Raw genomic sequence first — 24,842 nt, 5'->3', positions numbered from 1 at the left:
AAAAAAAATATAAATACGGCTTTTCGCATGCCGCCTTTTTTTGATAACCGCCGCCAAATTAAATGCTTGCGTTCGAAGTATTCAAAAATACGTCTTTCCATGCCGCTCATTAAGTTTTAAATATTCAAAAATACGTTTTCCACGTGTGATTTGACATTCGAACAATACCCACAAATCACTATGCTGCGATGCCACAGATCGCTCTCCAACTCAAAGCACGAAGTATCCAGCGATGGCAACAAATCCTTTCCTTATCTATTGATTATTTAACACAAATACATTTTCACGATTATCGTATATGGATACAAACCTTTGTGCCGTCAGAACTCGTTAAATTATTGTTCATGGCTTATATCGCCAATACTTTGTGCGCTATTCTTTCGAGGCGAAGACAAATACAGTGATTGCTAAACAGAAATGCTATATCTTAGCGATGCCAAAGAGGTTAGGCAATATTCTGATAAAAGCTTTGGGCACAGCCAAGTTCATCTTTCTTAGGGACAAGCTCAAGCTCTGTGACCACCCCTTAAGCTTGAGGGGCATATTAAGGATATCGATAACATCAGGGAACATGTTGAGCTGGAGAAATCGGATCCTAAAATCCAAGAGTTGATTCAAAGAAAATCGGATGAGAATAAACAATCTGATAACAACAAATGTAAAGCTAAGGAAAATATTCTGTATCTTCCTAAGATAGAATTGCCTTCTAAATTGCGTTGTAATCTTTATTTAAATTAAGATAATAGACCAGGAAAGAGTGGAGAGTGAGGTTTTCTATTATTCACGTAGATTCCTATTAGAATCAAACCACGTGCATTGTCTGTTGCATGTGTGCCTTCATTCAATTATTATTTTTAACTTTTCTTTTTTCTTTGATTCTTCCACAGATCCAGCCATTTCTCAACTGATGGCCGAACTCAGTTTTGATGGTGGAGTTTTTTTTTCCTTCTAGAAGAGAAGAAGGGGTGGGAAATAGGCCTCCCTCCCCCGTTCTAAACCAGGTTGAAAACGTAGGGAGAACCTGTTTTGCAAAATTGGGTTTTCCACAAAGTCGGAAAGATGTAATAATAAAGAATTAAACAGTAAAAGAATTTCATGTTACCGCAACTCATTATACAATTACAACAAATGTATAGCGTGATAAAAATGAAAATCTAGGATTTATTCCGAGTCACTAGACGAATCTGATGAAATTTCATAGACTTGTCTCTCACTTTTTATTGGTGGACTGTCTATCCTGGGTGGCCTCCTCGTTGCGAAACCTTGCCTAAGAAGACTGGTCATCATGTCCACCACTGCATTCAATTGGGTCCCCATAGTGCTTACTTCTGTCCTTAATTTCTTATTCTCCCTCTCAATAAGTTTGAACCTTGCGGCAGAGACAGTCTTCTCTTTTGGAGCAAGTGTTCGGTCTTCCTCGTGATTTGTTACTGATGGACTAGTCGTATTAACCAGAGAGAGATGACGTTTTGGTTGTAGAGGCTGGGCTACAACATGAGAAGGGACAGTTGGGAGGCATGGGTTGACAATTTTCTCAATCTTCCGATTTCGCTGCATTGGTTCCCAATAGCTTTCGAAATAGAAGGGATCAAATTGTAGTCCTTCATGATCATACAGTACGGCAGGGAAACCACCTGAGTTCCAATTTAATAATTCATCCCTGTAGCGATCGCTCCAATTCACGTGCCTGCCCCCACCAATATTCATCTTCCTTCTCACCTCCAAAGGCTTATTTGGGATAGACTGCCCCAAGCCAGATTGTAGGAGAACTCGACTACCTTGCTGCAACTCGGCTTCAAAATTGCAGAATAGCCACAGATCGTGGTCAGACAATCTGGCAGCCTCCGCAACAACGTCTTCATCATTGCCCCCATCTCCATAAGGTCTCCACAAAACTTGTACATTGGTAATTCTTTTTAATAACGAATGACAAATATATTAAAATTTATTTACGCATGATATGGCAACAACGATATGCACTACGGAAGACAATCCTGCAGCGATGTATACTTAAGAATGTTGAACATTACAACGACTTATAATACTCAATGGTAAATGCTGACGCGATTGTAAACAATTTTAGAACATTTACCTCATTTAATTGCAGCCCATCTAAAATGGACTTAGCATTATAAACTGCGACGTTTATTCTGGCCCAGCGACCGATTTTTGGAAAACCATAAATCGGAGGGCCACACCATGGACGCAATGGGATAATATGTTCCAACGCCCAGGCCTAACAAAAAAATATTATTAGCAACGCCACAGACTGCAATGAGATTTGTCTACAAATACTAAGTATGTAATCAACAAATACCTGAACAAATGGCCAAAATCCGCCAACTGTTTTCGTACCATTACTCGCATGGTGGAGTTGACTGTACAGGTGTGCGAGCATAGCGGCACCCCATGCATAGTTGTCGACTTCGTCTAAGTCTGTCAGGTACTGCAGCCACATGGAACTCATTCTCGAACCAGAACAATCGGAAAATAATGTAAGAGCAAAAAAATATAGAAGGAAGCCGCGCAACTCTTGGTCAGCTGTTTCAGATGCACAAGTAGCGGAGTGGCCTTCCCATTTATTACGAAAAACTGAGACCTTCATTGATGTGGAATTGCTTCCACCAGAAATACATTGACTCCATTCGTCCATCGACATTCCTAAAAGGGCAGTGCAGTTTTCCCTTGCGTTATAGTTTGAATGCCGTAATAGGACAGCACTGCCATCACACTTAAGGCCAGTGATCCTCGCCACATCTTCTAGAGTCATGGTGATCTCAAAAGAATCAAACTGGAATGTGTTAGTCTTATCATTCCACTTATTTACCAGGTGAGTCATGGTATTCCAGCAAGTTTCAAAATATTGCTGGTCCAAAAGGCCACCAAAGTGCATATTTCGTAGTCGGTCCTTCTGATATGCACTCAGTTGACCATACCAAGACAGAACTACAGGCCATTGACAGCGACCTCCGAGCTTTTCACCTGGTGCTCTACTTCTCTTGTGACCTCCCTGTAACACAAAATAACATATTATTCCTACAAATTATAAATTACTTCCATTTGTACTTATAAATACTATTCTACTAACCGCTATAAATAATATCGGTTGCAGACATACTATCGCAGTAATCGCTATAAATATCAATACCTAACACAGTAATCGCTATACCAAAATTGCTAAACATATTATTAAATCTTCGCAGACAGGACGGATATATTTACCTTGGTCGCTATTTTCTGTTGTTCTCGCTCCAACCTGGGACTTTCTGGTGGGTCCACTGCCTCGAACTGCCTTTCAATCTCCATCTCTACCGGCTCCACCGTCGCCTTCCTTTCTCTCGCCTTCCTTTCTCTCACCTTCCTTTTCTCATCCTCCTTCTGCTTCCTTTCTCTGTCCCTATTCTCCTCCTCCTCCTTCTGCTTTCTTTCTCTCTCCTTTTCCGCCTGCTCCTTCTGATTCCTTTCTCTCTCGCGTTTCTCCTCCTCCTTCTCCTTCCTTTCTCTCTCCCTTTTTTCCTCCTCTTCCTTCTCCTTCCTTTCTCTATCCCTTTTCTCCTCCTCCTCCTTCTTCTGCTTCCTTTCTCTCTGCCTTTTCTCCTTCTCCTTCCTTTCCCTCTCCCTTTTCTTCTCTTCCTCCTTCTGCTTCCTTTCTCTCTGCCTTTTCTCCTCCTCTTTCTCCTTCCTTTATCTCTCCCTTTTCTCCTCCTCCTCCTTCTGCTTCCTTTCTCTCTGCCTTTTCTCCTCCTCCTTCTCCTTCCTTTCTCTCTCCCTTTTCTCCTCCTGCATCCTTTCTCTCTCCTTTTTCGCATCCTCTTCCTTCTCCTTCCTTTCTCTCTCCTTTATCTCCTCCTCCTTCTGCTTCCTTTGTCTCTCCCTTTTCGCCTCTTCCTCCTGCTTCTTCCTTTCCCTTTCCTTTTCTTCCTCCTCCTTCTCCTTCAGCCGTCTTTCTTTCTCTTCGATTTCTTGTTTCCTTCTTTGCCGCAGTTCTTCCATTTGCTTCTTCCTTTCCCTTTCCTTTTCTTCCTCCTTCTCCTTCCGCCGCCTTTCTTTCTCTTGCAGTTGTTGTTTCCTTCTTTCCTGCAATTCTTCCTCCTGCTTCTTCCTTTCTCTTTCCTTCTCTACCTCCTCCTCCTTCTCCTTCTGTTGCCTTTCCTTCTTTTCCTCATTCTCCTTCTGCTGCCTTTGCATTTCCTTAGCTTCCTCGAACTCCAACTCCGTCCTTCGCCTTTCTTTTTCTTCCTCAAACTGAGGAATATTCTGTTCCTTCTCTTCCTCCTCCTTATTCATTTGCCTTCGCCTCTCCTCCGCCTCCTTCAGTAGCCTTGCCTTGTGTCGCATTGCTCTACTCTCCAAGTTTCTCCTATGAGCCTCCGCCATCATATTGCTAACATCCCTTTCCCACTCCTCCGCCTTCTTCTTCCTCTTTTCCATCTGCTGTGCGTTAATCCTCTGCCTTCTATTTATATTCTCATCAATATTTCTGGCATTTGTCTTCTCTTCGTCATCCTTGTTCTGCATCTTTCATTCTTCAGAGTTCTTCCTTTGGTCCGCAGCCTCGATATCTGATGGATAATCCTCCACAAAATACGATTCCAAGGCTTTTTCCATGTCTTCATCGTTCTCAATCTTAAGTATATTTTGGTATCTTTCAAAAACTTTAGATAGATGGGACTGGCGGATCACTTCTCTAATAGACAACCCATAGAACGACGGGGTATCTCTAATCTGATGAGGCGCAGACATTGCTAACCTGCACAACACAATACGCGATCATCATCATTAGAAATCGTCGGAATATTTGGGTTCATAATACAAATCCTTGTATAAGAACCAATCTTCATATTGAAGAAAGAAAACTTACACGAAACTCACCGAAACGATGGGAATTTGGATATTCCAACTGTAGAGTAAGCAACAGTAACAACTAATACGCAACAGAAGGTGGCAATGATGTTGCGACTGCGCGTAAGACGGAAACAGATGCTCTGGTAAAAAGGAAAGGATGCTCCGGCAACTCGAGATGAAAGCAAAGAATCTCCGGTAGAGTGCTTAGAGCGAGAAAGGATTTTTTTGAACTATTTGTATCATACAACATAACGCTTGCTACATACGCAAACTCTGCGGAACGTTTTCCCGCGATATCGATGGAGGGCAGTTTTGTCATTTTCACGAACCGACGATTCAGTTTTCTAGAAGGAGGGCATTTATGTCCGTCCGAGGAAGAGGAACCGACGATTCAGTTTTCTAGAAGGAGGGCATTTATTTCTGTAAATTTTCAGCGATTTCTATTGTCATTTCATTCCCCATTTTAACTTCAACGACACATTACAACCACCTGCGGAACGTTTTCCCGCGATATCGATGGAGGGCAGTTTTGTTATTTTCACGAACCGACGATTCAGTTCTCTAGAAGGAGGGCATTTATGTCCGTCCGAGGAAGAGGAACCGACGATTCAGTTTTCTAGAAGGAGGGCATTTATTTCTGTAAATTTTCAGCGATTTCTATTGTCATTTCATTCCCCATTTTAACTTCAACGATACATTACAACCACCTGCGGAACGTTTTCCCGCGATATCGATGGAGGGCAGTTTTGTCATTTTCATGAACCGACGATTCAATTTTCTAGAAGGAGGGCATTTATGTCCGTCCGAGGAAGAGGAACCGACAATTCAGTTTTCTAGAAGGAGGGCATTTATTTCTGTAAATTTTCAGCGATTTCTATTGTCATTTCATTCCCCATTTTAACTTCAACGATACATTACAACCACCTGCGGAACGTTTTCCCGCGATATCGATGGAGGGCAGTTTTGTCATTTTCACGAACGTCGTAAATGAGGCAGAGCACGGCCGGAGCGAGCGCTACGGAGTGGCCTAGAGAGAGGCGCACCGCCATTTCGAAGACTCCCCTCCTCACCCACTGCCCCCTCGAGCAGCAGATCACGCTGCGGCACAGCCACAGCACCAAGAACGCCTGGTTCTCTTGCATGGAAGGCTCATCCTCTTCTTCTTCTTCCTTGCCTCGCGCCCACTCTTCCATCCACATAGCAAACGTCACCCTGCTTGAACCACGCCTAAGAAGCTTCTTGAATCGTTCCTTCAGTTCTTTGCCGGATTCTGCACTGTTGCTTTTGAAATTGTTGGGGTCCTCTCGAGCGAGCTCTCCAAGCAATGGGAGTCCCATCATCGCCAAATCGTCCAAGGTGATCGTCATCTCTCCCCACGGAAACACAATGGTGTTGGTCTCCCAGCACCATGCTTCAAACAGAGCCCTTATCACGTTGACCTGGCACTTTATGTTCCCTAAGGATGCCTTCAAAGCCCCGTAGATCCCAACCTTGTTCCAACCTCCTCCGAACTTGGGTTCCAGTCGCCGGAACCAGTCGGACAGCCCGGGCAGCGGCCTCATTGCACCTTCTAACCTGCAATTTCCGGACCAATCTGCCCTGTCGGACTTGATTTCGGCTTCGAGGGGTGGCATTTCCATCGACGTCTCAAACGCCGCAACCTCCTCTTCTTCTTCCACCTCTCCAACGGTTGGCTGCAACAGTTGGGCTTCACCCTTCCAAACCTCACGCAGCTGTCGTAGGCCCACGTCGATGGTAGCCATGGTCGCCTTGGTTTTCCTGACATAAGAGTCTTGAGAGAGTAGAGGAGGGCATCACCACCCACCGAATAACAAAAAATACAACGACTCAACTTCAAGTGCAGTAAGGACCCAGAGTCGAATAAATTTAGAGGCAGCTCATCAGTAAGGACCCACAACAGTCAATGTGCAGGTCAGTCGGTGCTTGATGGAGCAATATAGGATCTTGTGATGGATGTGCACAGAAGCAGAAATAGAAGGGAGAGAGAGCGAGAGATGGTTGATGAGCCCGAACGGGTAGCATCCTGTGAGGGCAAAGGGCCATGAACACGCTGGGAGGAGCCCTCAGACCCCCCTTCTGTAAGGGTAAAAGCTCTGAATCAGACTCCATAACTCTTCAAGTTGAATGATGCTACCCACACTGAGAGGAGCCCCCAGACCCTCCTCCTGTAAGGGTAAAAACTCTGAATCAGGCTCCACAACAGTAAATGTGCAGGTCAGTCGGTGCTTGATGGAGCAATGTAAGATCTTCTGTTGGATGTGCATAGAAGCAGAAATAGAAGGGAGAGAGAGTGTGAAAGGGTTGATGTCCAGGGGAGATATCTTTCTCGGATAATCCTGTAGTGCAGAGACTGGGTCTTAAATAATCATCTTCGGGGCACTTAAGTCTTTACAACCACTCCTTTTCAAGAACCGTCATTTTTTTTTTGCACCAATGGAGGAGAGGGTACATAAGTCTTTGCAATCGCATCAAACTCCAACACTAATTAATGCTGACAAACATGGGGATACGAGACGCACATGCTTACATACGTGGTGCTCTTTGGGACCCCCGATCATGAGATGTAGCTAACTGCCCTGTTCGGGGGGTGGAACATATAACCTGCTTCGGTTCTTTCTAAGAACTGAACCACGTTAAGTGTGTGTTCTCTCTTTTCTTAGACTCAACTCATTTAATTTCACTAAAACGCTGTCATAATGATTTGTGGACTCGAGGACATGGGATTTGGATTCGATTAGAAGTTGAAATTTTCTTTCAAAAATGGGACATGAGGTTATAGAATTTTTTAATCAATAAAAAACTATTTTTTAATATTTTAACAATAAAAATAACTTTTTTATTGAAATAAAATTAAATCTAATAAAATATTATTCAATATATTAAAATAATATTATTCATGTTGGTGTCCAAACATGTCTGCTCGTGTCAGCAGGGACACGCAGCCAAAATGGCATAGCTCAAAAACTATTTTTTTTTTCTAAAAAATGTTCGCATCCAATCATCAATATCATGAACTTGATAAACCTACGACAGCTACAGTCAGACATGGAACCGGACAGGCAAATTTCATTAAATAGATCCAAATTTTCATCAAGGTCTGGACCAATTCCTACTTGCTTTATGTCCTCTCTCTGTCTAAAATCCCTCCATCTTCCAGCGTAGACTCATGGAACCAGACACTTGGTTGCATCTATCCCAAACACATGATGTATGAGATTTGATAAATTAAAACCATGATAAGAACAAAGTTTTAATATTTATTGGAAAGGTTTGGTTGTTTATGTCTTTCTCTCTCTTTATATATATATATATATATAAGGGTGACCGTACAACCACTGGAAGGTGCAACATCTATAACCAATGATGATCGAGCAGCGTTCTTTCAGAGTTTTTTTATCGATTGGGCTCTACCTATTGCATTTTTATCATTTATTTAGTAAGCATCATATTTTAGATTATGAATTTTAGATATTTAATGCTGATTTTAAAGAGCTTAAAATCAATGGCTGACAATACTTTGTATTATAAAATTGTGAGTGGTTCATTTTTATGTTTTTTGATAAACATGTCTAGATGTAAAATCTTCTTATAAAGTATATTTCTTATTAAATATATTATAAAGAATAAATATATATAAGGCCCAATCGATGAAATGCTCCAACACCGCTGATCATCATTGGTGTAGAGAGAGAGAGAGAGAGAGAGGCTTGTCCCGGGGCTTTGCCTAACCCCATGTTGGTTAGCAAAAGAAAAAACACCAACCTAGTTGCCTACACGAGTCTAGTACTTTGCCAACTTACTTAGTCCATTTCAACTTTTGGATTGAGTTTGGCGCATCAGTTTATCTGCAGTTCAAATGTTGGTGGTTCCATTCGCATACTAGCAAGCCACGTGCATGACATGTTAATGATCTTCCGAGGGCTGTGATGCAGCTTTATTGCAAAATTATAAACAGCACCAACTTGGGCTCGGCTAGTCTGGTAGGAGCAGCTAGTGCACGTCACCTTGTGTTGGGAAGTTGCAGGTTCAAAACCCAATGGTATAGTTGTATAACTGGTAGGGGTCTGCCTAACCCAGCTTGCCTTTGAGAAAAAAAAAGTATAAAGAACATTCATTTGTGGTGGGACGTTGCAGGTTCAAAACCCAGTGGTACGTTGAATAATAACTAGTGGGGTTTGTCTAACCCCAGCTTTCCTTTAAAAAAAAGTACAAACAGCGTTCCATTTGTGTGAAGGACACATTTCGTACTTTTATAGTAGTTCAAATATATTCAAACTATTTCCATCAATAGGATGTACCCTAAAAATAGGAGAATAATTAATCTATGGCTTTTGGATTCCTTTTCTTCCGTAACAAATTAATGAGTCGCCTTTTATATTCTTTTATGGTCAAAGGCTACTTTAGGCAAATAAATCTCATGTTTCTTTTTTTTCTAAATTTTGAAAACCCGCTAAATGTTTTACATAATTACAGAAACATGCATGAGTTAGGAAAATATTTCTCCAATACACGCTTCTTTCAACTTACCATAATTATTCATGACTAAATTACCATATTGCCCTCTTCAGTTTTACCATCTAACACAAGTAGAATGAGGACCACCGAGGTGGTATCCCATGTGGTACGCAGGGTCTTGTGTCAAGCCGAAGGCCCAGAATCGAATCCCTCTGCCACATAGGGGCGGTTGTTGTTCTGGTAGGGGTCAGCCTCACCCCAGCTTACCTTTGAAAAAAAAGTAAAATGAGGGTTTCTTGGTGCTGGGTTGCTGTTAGTTGCAAGCTTCATGTCCCAACCATATTGGGTCAAGAAGGTAAGAACGAAGAAAACAATGAAAGGATCAAGGTCACTAAACCTATTTGGATGAGTCTCAAGCAATGTTGTCTGTATCGTTATCGGCCCTGAATCATATCGTGTGGCCAATGATTCAGGTGAATTGGCTGATACCGATTCTCAAGTGAATCGTTCTGAATAGGCTAAAAAATAATTAAAAACTTATTTCGTGTCAATCAGGACATGACATATTTTAAAATTATTAAAATAGTACTAAAATAATATTAAAATTTAATTTTAAGCATTTTTATATTTATTTAAAAAATTGCTCATTCATGTTACTATCATATCGATTTTCTATTGATACTATACGAATCGGTCGATTCAGGCTGATACTGACAACATTGGCCTCAAGTAGGGGTGTCAACGGGTCAGGTTTACCCAGACCTGATCCGTACCAAACCCTATAGGGTTTCGTGGAGATCAACTTTGAAGATGAGGTTCGGCCATTGATTTTGTTGTCCTCTCTACCAGAGTGTTAGGGTGCAACTATGATTGTTGTGAGAATTTCTTTTGGTTCAAATAAGTTAAAGTTAGATGAAGTTTGGGATCTGATTCTAAGTAAAGATATTTTCAAAAGGGAATCAAGTGAAACCTCGAGTTTTGCCTTAAGCATTGGAAGCATGAGTAATGCTAACGCACATTCATTCATTCATCATTGAACCTATAGCTAATACATTATTTTGATATTTACTCGTTCATCCCCTGGTATGCGAGATAACTTAGCTTAGATGTCAAACAAAATGATCTGCGGGTTTATTATGCTATGTATTTTGTATACCCTATAGGCCTGAGTGACCTTGTTCATGGTGGGGCGACAATAAAAGCTCATGCCGAGAGACCCCCACTAGGCTGGTTCAGATGCATCCTTCTACTACAGTAGTAGAGTTTAATTCTTAGATCTTAAAGATAATCTGACCTCCAAACCTCTGAGTGACGAGAAGTCCCTTGAACTCTTTGGTTCATAACATCATACAGGTCACCTGAGGTAGTACTATCACCGTCATGCTACGGTGAACACAAGTCCTGAAGGAGTTCGATAACATAATATTTCTTATTAGGACGTCAAGTGTCACATAGGTAATCTAGTGCACCAAGAGAACATGTACCCAAACTCCACTTAGTTTTCTGAAGCACAGGTCACCTATGTGGTCTAGGGATTACCGTTAAGTTTTATTCATCTGCATGCAGGACCTCACTCTTGGCATCTATAGCCTTCACAAGTGTTTCACCCCTTTCAGGTGGACAACTAACTCTGACACAACAACCCTTATGAGTCTTGTTATAGTACAGTGTTTTACATGAGCATGCATAGACAATGATCCCTTTGGATCGATTGCTCGGCAGGTGTAGCCGCAATGAGCATTGGCCTAACAAGACGCAACGGCTACTCGGGTGCATCAGCTATTATGAGTACGGTTCCCTTGAAGGAGAAAATAAAACAAGCCATCTAGGCAGGGTTCCGACAATGGAGGCATCATCGTAACATTCATATTATCTCAGGTAGGTATTTTGCCATAAATTTTGGCAGCACTTCCTCTGTTTAATAGAGAAAGCGTGATGTTTTTTTTTTTTACTATGGAAGGTAACTTGTTAAAAATTTTGGCATCACCTCTTCTGTTTAACGGAGAAAGCGCTATGCTCTTTTAAGCTTGGTGAATATCTTTTCAAAAAAATTGGCAATACCTTTTTTGTTTGATGGAGAAAGCACTATACTTTTTTAAGCTCGATGAACATCTTTTCAGAAAATTCAGCAGTACTTTCTCTTTTTGATGGAGAAAGTGTTACACACATTCAGAGGGATAGATACGTACTATTGTGCATACTTTATATCTACCATGGTTTATTAAATACCTAGGCCTTAGTTAGGCCATATGCAAATAACTTAAATGTTTACGTAAAAGTGATTTTGCGCAAATTACAAAACCATTCCAATAGGAGTTTCTTCGCCAAACAACATCTTGAACGAAGAAGGGAATTTGAAATCGCTTTGGCAATAGGGAGTAGATCTCCATTTGTATGCTTACTTATGCGCAGCTATATCTAGTAAAAGTAGGAACCTATGCATAATATAGCGTGTCGGCAATGTAAAAGTATATGTAAGGCTTGGTGGGTAAAACCAGACTAAATAACTTATAAAAAGAAGGAGCCTTGGCACCATTCAGCGCGATGATAATACAAAATGCATAAGCAAATGCGTATATATATTACGAAAAGTAGGAGCCTTGGCACAGTTCAGCACGATGACAATTTTAAATACATAAGCAAATACGTATATATTACGAAAAGCAGGAGCCTTGACATTGTTTGATGTGATGACAATCTTAAATAAATAAGTAAATAAGTATATATTATGGAAAGCAAGAGCGTTGTTATCATTCGGCGCAATGACAATCTCAAATACATAAGCAAAGTATTTATTGAGAAAAGCAAGAGCTTTGGCATTATTTGATATGCAAACCTACCAAAAATCGGTGACGGTGGCTCAACAAGGCATTTGAGGCACTTCTAAGACGTGGTTGACACGTCCTTTGCATCCAGTATAGTCACAACCAAGAGTATCTCTTGTAAAACTCAACGGTGTGGCAAAATGGTGAGGTTTAGACCAAAACCAGATTTGATCTAGTTTATGTCCAACTAGGTTCGAACCTACCTTAAGTGGGCTAAGCTAGGTCTGATGAGTTGGACCTAATCAAAGAAATGGTAGAAGAGGTCAAGCAGTTAGGGTTAAGGGGTTTTGTCTCAATTAGGTTTGGTCTAGGTCAGGTGAGTTCAAGCTCACCTTAAGTGAGTTTAACCTAGGCTAAGACTAAGACAAGGAAAAAGAGAGAACAATTATTCTAATAGGTCAAGTTGAATTGACCCAACTAGGCTCAGCCTAGACTGGACAGGTCTAAGCTCACTACAAGTGGGCTTGGTCTAAGTCAACTAGGCTTAACCTAGGCTAGAGCAAGAGAGAGAAGAAAGAAAGATGAGAGAGAAAAAGGGTTGAAATCTTTTCTAAAAGAAGTGGGTCTCCTCTTATTTATAGGCAAAAATATGAATCTTGGATTCACATGAGGTCAGAGTTTGATCCAGATGACCCACCTGATCTAAGATCCAAACTTAGTGTCAAAGTAATTAAATGATATCTACTTACTTAATAATTTCATGAGATATTTATGTGGAGCCCACAAAATATTTTTGGTGAGATATTTTGTGGGACTCCACCGAATAATTTATGGGGCCTACCTATTTTCAGGGTTTTGCCAGTATTTTTCACAAAAAAATATGAGTACATCATTTTCTTTGTATCAACGAGACAAAGCGGATTGTCCTGTTGAAATCTCCTAATTTTTGGTCAATAAGAGAGTTATGATTCATTGATTGTTTGAGCATTCTGGGTCAATATGATAATTTTACATAAATTACCTTTTAATTTTATTCATAATTTTGACTAAAAATTTGTGGGTCTTACAAATACGATCGCAGATGTAGGCACTTTTTGCCAAACCACGTAAAATCCTTGTTTTTGTGTGGTTGTTTTCGTTTTTGCTTTTCTGGTGCTTGTTTTTTTATCAATCGGTAGGTCAAAGGGTTGTTCCTTAGCATGTTAAACGTCCAAATATTTTTGTTATCTATTATTTTGTATTTTCGGAATGAGGAATGCATCCTGTGGAAGGCCAAACCACAGGATTCCGGGAGAGACCTGGATACAATGTAATTACAATGTTCAAGAGGAGGCCTTAAACCATGTTACTTAAATCAAATTAAAAAAACAACACTTGCAAACACAACTCAGTTAGCTACAACTTTATATATTGCATTGGAATAAGGATAATGGGGGAGAGAAATAGAGAGAGACAATTTGGAGACCAACTGGGGGCTTGGTGTGGTTGGTAGGAGCTGTCAGTGCATGTCTCCTTGTGGTTTGGACATTGCAGGTTCAAAAACCACTGGTACGTTAAATAATAATTGGTGGAGGTCTGCCTAACCCCAGCTAGACTTTAAAAAAAAATGCATCAGCTGGGGGGATTTCTTGATACAATCTCACCTTTAAGTGACATGGGATCTGGTAGCGGCATTAAAAGCTTGACCAATGGAACTATGAGCAGTAAGTAGGTATGTAAACGGGTCGGCTTAATTTGGGCATTACTAAGTTTGACTTAATCGGGTATGGCCTAATTGGGCCCGGTTTTGAATTCAGGTTCGGATGAAATTAAATAAAACCAAACCTGAAACCGACTAACATGAAAACCCACATTTACACTTAACTGGGTTGAGTTTTTAATCAGGTTTCGGGTTTTTGGGGATTCGAGTTTGAATGCCAAACTCAGAACGACACCCACATCTAATTATTAATCGATTCCTATGTTTCCTACCAAACCTGAGTAAACGGTTTTGGTTCAGTCGGGTACCGAACCCAAACCCATTCTATTTACATCCCTATCAGCAAGGGATAGTGCTCAAGCATGGGGGAAGTGACCCTCGTTTTTCTTTTGGTTAAACGGTAAGTGAGGGTAACATAGTAATTTGCTCATGATCAACCATAGATCGACAAGGATAAATTGAAGGAGGCCGTTGTTTGAGCAATACTTCTTAACTTAAGTTTGCTCTTGTAATTCTTTAAAAGATAAACGTGCTTTTGTAATTATGGCAAATATCAGGCATATTTTTGTAAGTTTTTTTTTGTTTGATATACTTTTTTGTTTGGTGGGAGTATTAGTCCTCTTTTTAGTTAGGTCTCTTTAGGCCTTTTAAAAAATAGTAGCTTTAAGTAAATTTTCTCGCATCCAACACCGTAGATGTGATATATATGTGTTGTTTAGTGAGAACCAGCTTTTGGATCGCTGGAATCTGTATACAGGTTTTTTTGGTGATCCAAAATAAAGGGTTACGAAGATACCAGTTTTTTTCAACTCAAAAAACATGTTTTAATTTTTTTATCGAAAAAACATGATCCAAGAATCAATTTTCAGTAAATCGAGCATGTTAAACACATCTAATAGTTCAAAAATTATCATAAAATACTTAAAACCTATGGGGGGTACAACAAGAAATGGGGGCCTAATATGTTCATCTCTCTCTCTCTCTCTCTCTCTCTCTCTCTATATATATATATATATGGTTAAGATATGCTACATGCAAATGACGAAACTCCCTTGTTTAGTTTTTTTCTCACATCTAACATCATAATGATCAACAGGTTTTGTTTAGTGGAAACCTTTTTTTGGATCGTCGGAATACAATCAGCGATAAAAACAAACGGTTATGAAAGTATCAAATTTTTTGACTCATAAAATCATGATCCAAAAGTCAATTCCTACTAAATCGACAATGCTGAATACATCTATGATGCTAGATTGTGTCAAAACAACTTGCATCATCATATTCAAACTAGATTGCAGGTATAAACAATTGTACCAAATATAAACCCATATATATATATATATATGCCCCCAAACCCCAAAATATTTCAACCCTTATTGAAATAATTTCTTAAAGTTTTTTGTCTTACATAGAAACCATGCTGACCATGACACAGCACGAGGAATTCTTTCACACGCCTGTCTGTTGAGTCGTATTGTTATCTGGCCCATTATTTTAGAGTAATTTTGGGGCCGTTTATGCTTATCGTTTGTTGGATGGGGAATTTGGGGTGGCCCCCCTTGTTTCCTTGGATGTCTCAAAGTTTTGCCAAATTCTACTCATCACTCCTTTAAAATGACAATTGGAAAGTGTTCCTTCGTAAAAGTGCATGTCTGTGTCATTTTGTTTGTCTTGTTCCATGCAGGGAAGCCCCACAAACCACGTTGTCCCATGTGAACCCCCACAGTTTGCACGTTACCACAAATGTGCAAGCCATACGCGTTCCAACCAGGTCAACCATGACCCGCACACACGCAAGCATGGTCTCTTAGACAAGGGATATTTGATCATGCAGAAAAAAACCACACCCTTCTCCCTCTCCCACCTTCCTCTCAGGACCCATCAGGTGATGTACCGCTGATCACCCTTCATCCGTTTTTGGGCCCCACACTAACAAATTGTACGACAGCAGATGGAGGGTGACACAGCATTTGTGCAATATGTTTGCTCCTGATCCCAATTCCTCCTCTACCCTCTTACCCCCACCAAGGCGGATCAGGTGCAATCAGATTGCACACTAAAACTGTGCCGATGTGTTTCACTGTTGGGCTCCACAGTTGATAGGCTGTACAGTATATTATACACGGAGACCGCTTAGGTGCGATCGCAGGCCTTTGTTGTGCAATGTGATTGCACCTGATCCTCGTTCCACCCCCAACCCTCCTCACGCACTTATTAAACACGTGTATAGAAAAGATGGATGATGTGGTTCTGTGTGCCTTTCACCTTAATCTCTTAAATCAAATGATCGAGACCTAGCAACTTGATTAGCTTACACTGTTTAATAAAACAGAAAATTGGGTTATTTATTTGCAATATATATGAAGGTTTTCAAGAGCATAAAAAACCAATGGTTGACAATCAATCCATAAAAAAAAAATCCAATTTTATAAAAGTCAAGATTTTATTTGGAAAAAACTCAATGGAAGGTATGATTCTAGCAAACAATTTATATTTAACGCATCCAATGTTTTAGATTTCAATGCTAGAGATGTACTCGACCCCAAGACAAGACACCAGGGCAACACAAAACTTAGGGAACATTACCCAAACCCTTGTAACCGTATACGTGATAAGGATCACGATATATGTGAGTCTCATAACCGTATACATGATAAGGATCATGATGAGGTGGACGACTGTATACGTGATAAGGATCACGATGAGGTGACTATGCAAATGGTGGAGTCTAAGCAAATGGTGGAGCCTCGTAACCAAATGTGCGATAAAGATAAAGAGGATCAAGAGTCTCATTACCAAATATTCGATAAAGATAAAGAGGATCACGATGAGGTAAGGCAATTGAAGGCAATCAATACTAACCGACTCTCAAGAGGAGTTCACGTAAAATGTAAAGAGAGTCCAAGTAGGATGAGTGGAGATCACGATAATGTGAGAAAGCGAGAGAGTCCATATATGTTATCTACTTGTAAAAATTATATAAAGGCTCTCAATAATGGAACCTACTCAAGTCTTCATATTGAGTAGAGTTGTTGACCCGTGGACGTAGGTGTTCATAAACACTTAACCACGTAAATTTGTGTTTAGTAAGTTGCTCTTTCTATACATTCTCATTTATTTTTATGGTATCAGAGCTCGTTGCCTAGTGAGAAAAAAATTGCTTTCATTTTTCTTTTCTCATTATCATGGTTGCCATCTCAATTGAGCCGACTTCATCAGTGAAATATCCATACTCATTTAACCGCAATGCACTAATTTCATGATAATTAAACTTAACCATAACAACTTTCTATTATAGAAAACTCAGTTTATTGGTCTTGTGGAAAGCCAAGACATAGCAAGCTTTCTTGATGGAGAATACTCCATGTCGTCTCAATATATGCACCCATACGGGTGCTGCTATGAATTCTAAATACATGCCATAGAGGAAATCATACCATTTGCTATGAGGATAGATTACTGGTACTCTTGCAAAAGAAGTTCTTGAAACCTATTGATGATGACACCAAGGTGTTTTAGTTATTATATGGGCTTGGAGTTAGTTATAAATCATTTATTACCACCATACTCAAACCACCAACCCCGTCTTATAAATAAGTCGTTGGGTTTTTGCAAAGCCATTAAACGAGATGTGATCTATATGAAGGAGTGAACAATCCCTCAACGCTTTTTAGTCAAAGAACTAAAAATAAAAATTATTGATACTCCAACAAAAAATAATAGTTTTCTTTAAAAGGTTGTGAGTTTACTCAAGCAGATCAAACTATAAATCGTGGAAACAATTCCACCCAAAAGAAACCTTTCAATGTTCAAACAGGAAATCAAATTCAAGCTAAAAATAAAGAAAAGAGCATGATTTGTCAAATTTGTTTCAAGCTGAATTACATTGTTATCAATTGTTGGTATCGATTCAACTAAGCATTTCAGGCTGAAGATGTTCCCCAAGCGCTTGCAACATTAAAACTCTTTGATGGTCAAGACAATGCATGGTATCCAGATATGGGAGCTATTGCATATATTACTTCAGATGCAGGTAAACTTAACAATCTTAATAAGTATTATGGTTCAGAAAAAAATTATAACTGGTGACAGATCTAAACTTGCTATTACTCACATGGGAAGGACAAACCTAAAAGTTGGAAGCAAAGAATTGATTCTTGAAAATGTTCTTATTGTTCCTGAAATTAAGAAGAATCTAATTTTTGTCAGCCAGTTAACCTCTGACATGCCTTATTTGTTTGAGTTCTCGTCTAACGATTTCTTTGGTAAAGGACAAAGCCAACAATAAAGTGGTGGTGACAGGCAATAGAATTGGTGGTCTGTATTGAGTCATGCTGAAAAACAAACAAGTCTTCTATTCTACACGGTTTTGATCTTTTAGTAAGGATGTCTGGCACGCAAGACTCGGCCATCCCAATATGCAGCTGATTGATTTTCTATAGCTAAAAATAATTTATTGAGGTAATTGCACAAAATAAGTTCTTATCTGTTTGCCCGAGTTGCCAAATGGGCAAAATATGCAGGTTAGCATTTCTTCAAGTTGATAAAAATTATTCTTAGTTGTTTGACAAGGTTCATTATGATTTGTGGGGACCGGCACCCATATTTTCTTTTCAACAATTAAAGTTTTATGCTATATTTGTTGATGAATACTCTATATTCACATGGATCTATCTGTTGAAAGCCAAATTGGAACTCACGGAAAATTTTATTGAATTTCATAATTTGGTGATTACTCAATTTGAGAAAAAAATTAAAGTTTTTCAAACCGATGAAGGCGGTGACTTTCATAGCCGTGTGCTAGAAAAATATTTGAAAGAAAAATGCATAAACATATTAAAGTCTGCCCAAAAACACCAGAACAAAATAGAATGGCAGAGCGTAAACACCGCTCTATTACTAAACTGGGATTAACTATGATTTTTCATAGTAATATTCTATCACATTTTTTAGTGGAAGCTTTTTCCATGATTGTATGGTTGATTAATAGACTTTCATCTCCAAATCTTCATATAAAGTCACCATTTGAGTTGTTAACAAGAAAACAATTAGATTTTTCATGCCTTAGATCATTTGGCTGCAGATTCTTTTCATATATTAGAGACTATAACAAGAATAAGTTTGAACCACGATCTCTACCATGTGTATTTTTGGGATACAGTGAGTTTCATAATGGATACATGTGTCTCTGCCCTCCTACTAGCCGTGTTTTTATATCTAGATATGTTGTTTTTGATGAGCAGGTTTTTTCATATAGAATTCCTAGCAAATTGTTTGCATCTATATCTAACAATGAAGAAGTAGTAAGCTTTATTGATTCAAACCATTGTCATCAAGATGATACTTATACAGAGAAAATGGGCATTAATGATAACCATTTAACAAGTGCTCTCTAAGATAACATATCTAGCTTTCCCACTGAGTGTCAAAATGATTCTCAAAATCTTGATAATCATGAGATTCATGAAAATCCAATTTCTCTTGAGCCTGATATTCAACCAGAAAATGGTGCTATCCAAACTACAAATTCTAATATTATTGGGACAAATGTTCAAAATATTCATCCTATGGTCACACGATCAAAAGAAAAAATAATCAAACCAAATCCTAAATATTTTTTTGTTATAATTGTTCCTCTAGAACCAAAAACTGTTAATGAGGCTTTGAAAAATTCAAACCGGTGTCAAGCTATGGAAGAAGAGTTGCTTGCTTTAGAACAGAATGACGCATGGGTTTTAGTTTTTCGCACCTAATATGAATTTGATCGGGAGTAGATGGGTATTTAAAACAAAAATTAAAAGTGATAGAAGTGTAGAACGCCTTAAATCTCATCTAGTGGCTAAAAGGTTCAATCAAATACTCGACGTCGATTTTGCTGAGACTTTTTCTCCTGTCATAAAGCCTCTATCTATTAGAATTGTTCTGACAGTTGCTCTTGCCTATAACTGGGATATCAAACAATTAGACATCACGAATGCATTTTTACATGAGTTTCTAACTCAAGATGTCTATATTGATCAACCCCCTGGTACCATGATAAAGATAAACCTGATTTTGTATATAAATTAAATAAAGCTCTGTATGTTTTGAAACAAGCTCCACGAGCCTGGTATAACAGGTTCGGTATATTCTTGTTTTTTATGGGGTTTTATTCCAGTGTTGCTAACTCATCCCTGTTTATTTATCAAAGTCATTATGGGACAATGTTTCTTCTACTTTATATTGATGATATTATTCTCACAAAAAACAATCTCACAATGATAAATGAGTTTGTTGCCAAAGTCAGCCATGAGTTTGCAATGAAAGATATGGGTTATCTTTACTATTTTCTAGTAATCGAGGTTCATTGCTTTTCTCAAAGCCTATTCCTAAATCAGAAAATATATGCTTATGCCTTATTAAATCATGCTCAAATGCTTGGCACCAAGCTTGTCTCCACCCCAATGGCGTCTAATCGTTGCCCTACAAAAGAAAGTGAAAGATTATTCCATGACTGCACTTTGTACAAAAGTTTGGTTAGAGGGTTATAATATTTGACATTCACTAGACCAGACATCTTATAGAGTGTAAATTATGTAAGTCAATTCATGCAAAACCCCACTGAGTTTCACTTTCAAATGGCGAAAAAAAATTTGCGATATATTCATGGCAATATTGAGTATGAAACCTGGTTCTTGGCTAATACTCCAATTTAGTTATATGCTTTTTTTTATGCAGATTGGGTAGGTTGTCCTCTTACCAGAAGACCCACCATAGGTTTTTGCACTTTTCTTGGTGCCAATTGCATATTTTGAAGTGCTAAAAAATAACACACAGTGGCTTGTTCCAACACTGAAGCTGAATACAAGACAATGGCATCGACTGCAGTAGAACTTACATGGTTATCATTTATTCTTTTGGATATTGGGATATATTTATCTAAACCGCCTATTATATTTTGTGACAATCTTTCAACTATTCACGTTATCATTAAACCAACATTTCACTCTTGCATGAAGCATGTTGATATTGATTTTCCCTTTGCTCAAGAAAATGTTGCTCGTGGCAGACTTATCACTAAGTTTGTACCTTCGTCACAATAGGTAGTAGACATTTTAACCAAGGCTTTCCCTTAAATTCTTTTTGATCGACTTCATAGCAAACTCAAGTTGTGGATTCACCCCAGCTCAAGTTTGAGGGGGAATGATAATCATAACCGTATATGTGATAAGGAGCACGATATATGAGTCTCATAACCATATACGTGATAAGGATCACAATGAGGTGGCTAAGCAAATGGTGGAGTCTCGTAACCAAATGTGCGATAAAGAGGTTGAAAACATGATTTGAATAGGTTATTTAGTAGATAAGGATCACGATATTTTAGTTTTGTTTTCTATATTGTTTGGTTCATGGGTTCAACATTTTGTTGATCTTCATGAGTGGTAATGTTGATCCTCTCTCTCTCTCTCTCTCTCTCTCTCTCTGCACTACCGTGCTTGTGTTACATCTGCTACCATATAATAATGACCATAGTTTATCATATTCATCAAGTTTTTTTATCAACTAAGCTTACAAATATGATTTGAATAAGTTGTTTAGTAGAAAAGGAGCTTGGGGTCCTGTGTTTCTTACGTGCATGTATATCTTTTAAGAGCTTCAAAAATCAATGGCTCACAATCTACCAAATGGATTACGTTGTAATATTCATGAAGCTGGATTGTGCATGCATCTTAAGAACATGATTTCCAGCCAGTCAGGAGCATAATTACATAGCGATTTCTAGACGTGCACAGGTTAAAGAGTGTACTAGTTGCACACACCGGTTAACAGCCTCTTTCTCATTCAATCTGACATGATAAATGTATTAAGCATGTTTTGTCCATATGTTTAGATCTGATTAATTCTAAGGAAAATCATAATTTTTTTTAGTGAGGATGGATGCACATGGTGTGGCCCTTAAAAATCATTCTTACACATCAGGATCAGAGGATTCAATATTGTTTTTTTATTAAACATGATCATATCTATCATGTTCCATTTGACCATCCAAGATTATCTAGGATGGATGCACACATGGGCACAATAAAACCGGGTAAGCACCTCTCTCTCTCTCTCTCTCTCTCTCTCTCTCTCTCTCTCTATATATATATATATATATATATATATATATATATATATGAAAGACATTCATCTTGGAATTTGTCGATATGGGTGTGTTGTTCATCTTGAGAAATGTTTAGATGAATGGTCAACGGTAACAAAGCTGCATTTTAAATATGTAGTGCCGCTGCATAAAAAAATAACCTTTCTTACGCGCGTGCGCACACACACATATATATAGTAGAGCATAGCTGCTTAATGTTTAGGTGCTTAACCACAACTTAAGCATGCTGTCTATCACCCGCGTTGATGGACTGTCAGCATGAAGAAAAAAAAGTGCTAAAACACCAAAACTGCCGGTAAAGGGTCAAGAGATGCACACGGCATTAAAAAATTCTAATACCATGCGTGTCTGTTGGGGCTTTAGCAGCACTTTTGAACTGCCCTAGAGGTCCCAGTGGGATTTGGACCTTTAGCTGCGCTCCAAGTCTAAAGCCCATTCGGTGATTTTTGTGCATTTTTTGATGAAATGGATGGCCAGCGCACGCTTAAGTTGTGGTTAAGCACCTAAACATTAAGTAGCCACGTTCTAGTCTCTCTCTCTCTCTCTCTCTCTCTCTCTATCTATATATATATATATATATATATATATATATATATATATATATATATATATATATATATATATATATATATATATATCACTGCCTGACAGACATTCTTGGCATTTGTCGATATGGGTGCGGTGGTCATCTCGATAAACGTTGAGATGAATGGTAAATGGTAACTGCATGTTAAACATGTAGCACCGCTGCATAAAATAATAACCTCTCTCTCTCTCTCTCTCTATATATATATATATATATATATATATATATATATATATATAAAAGCTGGGGAAGAATAGGAAGTTAGGTGGGAGGGAAAAATAATGTGTAAAACAAGAACTTGAAAATGCAAAACATGCATCCATTTAATAATGATACAGAATCCTAAAAGAGTAGACAAATATATGACGTTAAATGAATGAAAGCCCCAATCGATCTTAACATGTTCAATGAATGAAAGCCACGTCGATCTTGATTTGGAGGCTTAGATAGTAAAAAGAAGGAAAATTGGAACATGACGGATCTTGCCAAACACATAAAAGACATGAGTCATACAACAGGTGGACTCGTACTCTCCGAAATGGGTCCACTCTATACATGCATGCACACACAGGAGGTTCTCATAAAGTGACAGGATGAATATCATTAACGCTACAGAAAAAAGGAGACTTATTCGTGGCCACTCGTGTTATCGATCAATTTCTCATAAAGAAATCTCCATGGGAAAAAAGAGAAAGAAGGCGTTGGAAGATAATAAAGCAGAAAATATGAAGGGTCTTGTCCAAATGATGGAATCCCGCCTAGCAGCCCCAAACGTGTGCGCCTTATACATACAAACACCATGATCTTTCTATGCTTTCACGGGAATGTTACTATAGTTTGTTTTTCTTTTCTCAGGGAAAAATATTACCATAGGCTCTTAATGGACTCAAAGGGCCACTAATAACCTCTGGGGCAATAATTCTTTTCATATAGGATGAATGAAAACAAGGGACAAGGCACAGTGATGAAGATGACCTTACAAGACTAGCTGGGTCATGAGTCAGGTAAGGTTTGGCTACAGTATTGATCGAACCAACTGTACTCATGAGTCATGACTATGACTCATGCTGCGCTGCGTTAATCCAGTCCATGCCAAGTTGTTAACTAATTTCATTTCTGACCACAGAGGTCCACAAGGGAGGACTGCTACTTTTATGATTTCCCCCCCCCCCCCCCCCCCGTCCTCCCATTCTCTTTCTAACTCATAAATATTTATATTACACCAACTGGGGCTCCGCTTGTCTGGTAGGAGAAGCTAGTGCACGTCACCTTATATTGGGAAGTTGCAGGTTCAATTAACTGATAGGGGTATGCCTAACCCCAGATTGCTTTTTAAAAAAATATTTCAATCAACGTCTATCTCTGACAATGCTGTTATCACAAATATTGAGGGTTACCTTTTGCAAAGTTTGACCGTCTCTCTATCTCTTTTGGCTCTCTATCGATGTGTGTGCGTTTTCGTGGGAAGACAGTGGCTTGGTGGACTGGCCTCCGTAAGAAGCTTCTGCGTAAAAAAGGAGACCCGGTGCACGAGGGCAAAGCTGGGCTATCAACCGAGTCCAATTCAAGTAAAAAGGGCTAAATGTTCAGTATGAAGACCAACGGAAAATGCACACTCAGACGCCCCCACCATGGTCAAACCAATGTCTTGAAACCAACAAGGACAACGACAAACCAATCTGTCTCGACGGTAGGAGAGCCTGGTCGGATCAATATACGGTTTATCTATGGACTATGATAAGTGTCGTCTGTCCATGATAAATGCTCATCTTTCTATGCGGGCTATTGATCAGCGGATTTTCGGATGCACTATTTTAGAAATTTCTTTTTTTTACCTGGGTCTGCCGCTACATATCTCGTGTATCTCATTAGTAGTATGGAATGCAACTCTTCAAAAAGTTCAGACTAAAATATCGGTCTAACAAGCATCCTACATTTTCATCGTTGGTAGACTTTCATTAAGCATGTTTTAAATGTTATGTTAGAATTCTTTATGTTTATGTTCCTGATGCTTATGGGGTCAGGAAAAAGCTCTCTCAATTGTTGACGAATTTCCTTTGGTCTGGGCGAAGTACCAACAACAAGCGCCACCTAATGCTTCCTCAGAATAGGGCGAGATTGGAGATTTTGGATTTCAGGTTGAGAAGTATTGTTCTCGTCGTGAAGCAAAGCTGGCTTGAGCACCAACCAAGAGTCTCCATGTGCAAGCTTTCTTCTTGTTAAATACGGATCGATTGAATCATTGTTTGTTAACCACAACACGATTCGGCCAATCATTTCGCAGTTGCGTTGCTCGTGAATCCAAGTTTGGTCTGTCGCTTTTTC

Source organism: Nuphar pumila, chromosome 2, assembly GCF_984573655.1.
Source record: "Nuphar pumila chromosome 2, dmNupPumi1.hap1.1, whole genome shotgun sequence".
In the NCBI taxonomy this organism is placed as follows: Eukaryota; Viridiplantae; Streptophyta; class Magnoliopsida; order Nymphaeales; family Nymphaeaceae; genus Nuphar; species Nuphar pumila.
The sequence above is the reverse complement of the archived record's forward strand: the minus strand, read 5'-3'. Positions refer to the sequence as shown.